The following is a 5,529-nucleotide window of genomic DNA, read 5'->3' on the forward strand; positions in this document are numbered from 1 at the left end:
GATTGCTTGGATCAAATTTTATGATATTTTTGTATCATTTGGCATGAAATGTTCTTAATGTTAAGCACATGGTTGACTTGTGCATTTACTGAATTCATTAGTTTTATACAATGAAACATTGAGGCTTTCATTCACTCATGCATTTTCCAGCCACATATTAAATGATTTAATAATCAAACAAACATCAAAAAGTATTATAATCACATATGCGATCTTAGCTGATTAATTGATTCTTTTTTGGTTACAGAACACGTTTAGATAATGTAGATTGCATGCCTATGTTCATCAATTTATTAATGAAATTGATTTAACAATTGTGATATCTTGTAGCCATTAGAGGGAACCTCATTCACTTGTGTAGTGTCCATGTTCTCAAAACTGAAAAGTAGCCTCACATATATTATGATGTTCATGGATAGAATGCTATGAATTCCAGTGAAAATTAGGCTTAATTTTGTTGAATCCGAACTTATCTGAGGATGCCAATTGACAATTGGCCTGCATAACTGAGTGAACAAGTGAGTAGGAACTTGGATGAGAGTGGAGAGTGAATTAAGAAATTGGAGGGTGGAAGAAAATCTAGAAGTTGCTCAGATAATTGTAGATTCTAAATTGGCAGAATTTCTATTATCAAAAGGAAGAAAAAGGTCATTTTCAATCTTTCCTCTTGACCCGTTATTTATATGGTCAAATGGGCTACAAAAAAAAGGCTATATAAAGCAAATGTAAAAAATGTACAATGCTATATACTCCATGTGTACAACAGTACACAATGCTTTAGATTTGTGTTACCTCTTGATTAGATGAGGGGTTAGCCAGGGTAGAGGACCTTTCTCTAGAAAAGATAGGTAGTGCCTATTGTGCATTGGGCAAATTCAGAAAAGGATGAGCTCCAGTGCACCTGGGAATTTTGCAAGCTAATGCAGAGCAACACAAGCTCGAGGATATGATGCAGATTGAAAGTCACTAGAGATCTAAGAATTTTCCTAAATCGTCATGGGGGAACGAGTAAGAAGGCTAAGTTAGTTGAGGGATTGAGTTATGGCAAGTTTTGATAGAGCGAGTTGAGAACCATATGTATGCACTTTCCTGTAGTTGAAATTTAATGGAGAGGTTCTCCTTTGAGAGAGAGAGAGAGAGAGAGAGAGAGAGAGAGAGAGAGTGAGTGGATAATTGTGGAATTTGGGCAGCTAGCAGATGTCGACTTGTGAACTTGCCTAGGAACCTTTGAGTTGCCCTATGCGAGATGAGTTGTCTGGGAACCCAAATAAGTGTTGCATGTTGATCTAGCTGGGTTGGTCTCTAGATGAATATCACCTTCTTTTAGTCCACCTAAGCGAGTCCCTCTTCTCATCCACATGAATTGCGAGCTCCTCTATCATAACCTACTGGGAGTTTGCAAAATACATGTGAAGGCATATGCGACTATACATTTAGTTCTAGAATTCACTTGACCCATTGACGTACAAATTATTAAAAGGGTGAGTGAATGAAAGAATGTTAATTGTGAAAACCAAACATTTAAACTAGAAAGTAAATTTGAAATTACTATTATATTTATTATAGCCTAATGACAGCATTGACAGGCATTGATGCGATGCTGCTTCCCATGTGATTCGTTATAAAGAAGGATTCTATGTTGAAAAACCATCATTAGTGTGAAGCAAGAGTAATCTTCTTTAGCGAGCGAGGTGAAAGTTATCTCCTAAGGGTTGCATTCTCCTTCCCATTTGAAATTTAACCACCACTTCTGATACTCCCTTCCCCTCTTCTCCTTTGGCTTTGCCGGAGGACTTTCACCCCTTCGATGTCATTACCCAACATTTTTTGGCCTATGATTTTCCTTCCCTTGGCCATGCTTCTATTCCAACCACCACGCTCCCTACTTCAAACCCAACCAATAACTCTATTTAGAAAAAACATTCTTTTGTCTCACAAGCTCACCACTTCTGATTTTCCCCTCTTTCACTCCCTCTCAAAACAAAATTGCTCAATTCTCTGAGGTTGATATTTTAGCAGGTACCCTAGATTGGGGTCTCTCGCTCATTGGGTACTAAATCGAACAACATCTTTTTTATGGCTCCCTCCTAGCTGTTATTAACTGCACCTGAATGCTCAATGGATCCCTTAATCTACTTTCTCTATCAAATGAGTTTTTCTTACTAAAGTTTTCATCTTCTGAAGTCTTCGACATGGCCTAGTTAGGTGGCAGTGGTTCTTTCTAAGTAAGCCTTTCATATTAAGAAATGGTATCCATAATTTACCCCTATACGAGATGTGTTTTCTTTCATTCCCTTATGGATAAATATTTTTTATCTCACTCTAGTATACTGGAACCCATATGGGATTTCCAAGATTGCAAGCTATATAGGTGTTCCTCTGGAGATTGATAAGCTAACGACAAAAAATAAGACTAACATTTGCTAGTATATGCATCTAGTTCAACAATGATTCCCCTTGTCTAATATCATTTAGGTCTTTGTGGCTGGTAAAATCCAAAACCTCAATGTAGTCTATGATTGAAAATCCTCTACCTATGATTTATATAAATCCTACCACTAGTCCAATATATGTTTTAAAGCCAAATTACACCTTTCGATGAAGGTCATCCTTCTAGTAGAAGCAAAACCCATTATAACTCTGTCAACCTACTACACCCCCCCCCCCCCCCCCCCCCCCCCATCTGAGGTTACACTCAATTAAGATCTACCTCCAGCCCGGCCTAGGCTAGCCTCCAGCACATCCTACCACATCAACCAACTCCTCATCTTCACACACCCCCTCAAACGGAACCCATGTCCCCAACCTCAACTCTCATTCAGGGCCTACTTCTTCAAATGACTCCACTCAAACTTCCATTTGAAACCTTAAAACTAAAAAGAAATTTAACACTCTTATAAATTTGGAATATATTTTTATGGGTGATCAGCCTCCTCTTTCTTAGTCAGCCTTCCTAGTATCAAAAAAATACTATGTGAAAATAAGTAAAAAATACTAACAAACAAACTCAAAAATCTCAATGACCTAACCCTACATAATGGTGCAGGATGTGAGGGCTTTAACGGCCTTGAAGAAGTTTCCATGTGTAAAAATCTCTCCATTATAATATGGATGGGATTTTTATTTTAAAAATGAAAGTCAGCTACAATGTGGTCTCTAAAATTTGGTTTTATGATGGATAAAATATTTTTGTGAACGAAGAAAACTATCACAATTTTGATGTACCCCATCTAGGCCGTATCTAGATAAAGTTGAACTTATCCACCACTATTTTTTAGAAGTGCAAATAATGTTATATTTTATATGTTAATTTGTTAGTAAAAATGTGTTGTTTTATTTGTGTTAGTAAAATAGTACATAAAACGGGAAAATTTTTCAAGAATAGTATACGTCGCCACGTCGGATACCATACTGCCGCAGTGCCATTATTGACACCGCTAGAGTTCCCAAATATGAACATGGATGTGCCCAATTTCTGTTTGACAGTGCCTCAACATCAGACGAGTTAGCACTGCAAAGCCTAGTCTCTGTCTACACAACACCGCAACACCAAAATTCTAATACTACCAAGCCAAGGGGAGTGCCATGTGGATGTAGCAACGCTTAACTGTCAACAGCACCACGGTGCTATAGTGGTTACCTTTCAATCCATGATCTACTAGTGAAATAATGCATCTATTTATTAAACAGCGAGTCCATGTATTAAGCACTGCAGCAAAGAAAACCCTTCAGTGCTGCAACAATAGTTCATTTTATAGGCACCAAGACATAAGTGTCTTGCCGCGGTGCCAAAATCTGCTTTCTTTGTTTTTCTATAAATAATTCATTTATAATATTAGTATAGGAGTTCATTCACTTGTTTAGTTTTAGTTTTTTAGTATTTATCTGAATTTTCCATGGAAGTGATGACTAAGAGAATTCAGAGAAGTACTAGAGACATTCCATTAGAGTGTTTGGCTTGTGCTTGTAGAAGCAATTATGTAAGTTTAAGGAGTGTAGAGAAGATCATTGAACCCATCTGGTGATATCTTTTCTTCTGTACTTTCTTTCTTTTATGCAATTAATAAATTTGCTTCACTTGTTCGTCATGTCTGGCTAAATTCTCTAATTTTAGATTGATGGTGTAAATGGAATGTGGATTACTAATCAATTCTCTTCATCAATAATTTTATGATATTTTCAATATATCAGGTCTTCATTTAATGTACATAGTGTTCATATGTGTAGTTAATATCAGGTGTAATGTGGAGCCTAGGAATAGGAAAGCAGGCACAACCAGGTATGTTGGATTGGTATGATACAAGAAGAGACATAATTTTTATCATGTATCAAATTTATAGAGATAAATAATCATGAGGGGATTTTAATAGTACATGTTTTACTTACTTTTCTAAGATTCTCATAGGGTGATATACTATGAGAGTTTAGAGTGGTATTGTGATGGGTATGATAAAGATTCTCATAATGTTTATCTTTCCTTTGTCTTTTAGCACTTAGCTGAGTGGTCGATGATGCATATACTCTGAATAGTATCAATATAAAAGAGAATTATTAGGAAATATATTGTATTTAAATTCTATCAATTCAAAATAATTTATCCAAATAATGTTTCATTTATTTATTTAATATTTTAAATTAAGTGATTGAATCTCTACCAAAACTTAATTTTTTTTTTAGTATGACAATTATTGTAGTTGTAGTAGACTATACTACTATTTGCAAGAAAATATTCTCCCTCATGAGATCGATACTCTACTCTATCACTATATTACTTGATTTGATATGTTTACTTGCATATATTAAGTGGAGTTTTTATAATTTAATATTAAAAAAAGCATTCTTTAGGGATTGATTAATCCCTAAATCATTTTCATAATTCTTTATGTTACTCCACTGCCCCCAATATGTTTTTGGCGATCTTGCTGGGGAAGTATTTATTTTAGTTAAAAATTTACTATATTGTTGAATCAATTGTATAATTTATCCTACTATATTCTTTTAATCATTTATTTTAGTTTACTGATTGCAAATCTTTTGTTGCATGCTTATAAGATATAAAGGGGAGCCACATTTAGATTTTAATTCTAAAATTGAAAGAACCCTTTCTAAAATTAGAATCACAAAAAATATTTTTAAAATGGCCGACTTGTTCAAAACATAAATAATTTTGGACCACTTAAGAATTTTGTAAATCCTTTAGAAAACAGAATTCACCAAAGCATAAATAGACCTGATATCCATGAAAATAATTTTGAATTAAAAATTGTAATAATTTAGATGGTGCATAATTTTTTAATTTGTTGGAACTCCCATTAAAGACCCTAACCAATATTTAGCAAGTTTCATAGAAATTTGTATAATATTTAAGTACAATGGAGTGATTATGTCATTAGACTTAGATTGTTCTCATTTTCTCCAAGAGACCAGGTAAAAATATGATTAAAATCTTTACCCCTAAGCTCTATTACCATATGGAATGAGTTGGCCCACAAATTTTTAGGAAAATATTTCCCACCTTCTAAGACTGCC

The sequence above is a fragment of the Dendrobium catenatum genome, unplaced genomic scaffold, assembly GCF_001605985.2.
Source record: "Dendrobium catenatum unplaced genomic scaffold, ASM160598v2 fragScaff_scaffold_471, whole genome shotgun sequence".
Lineage (NCBI taxonomy): Eukaryota > Viridiplantae > Streptophyta > Magnoliopsida > Asparagales > Orchidaceae > Dendrobium > Dendrobium catenatum.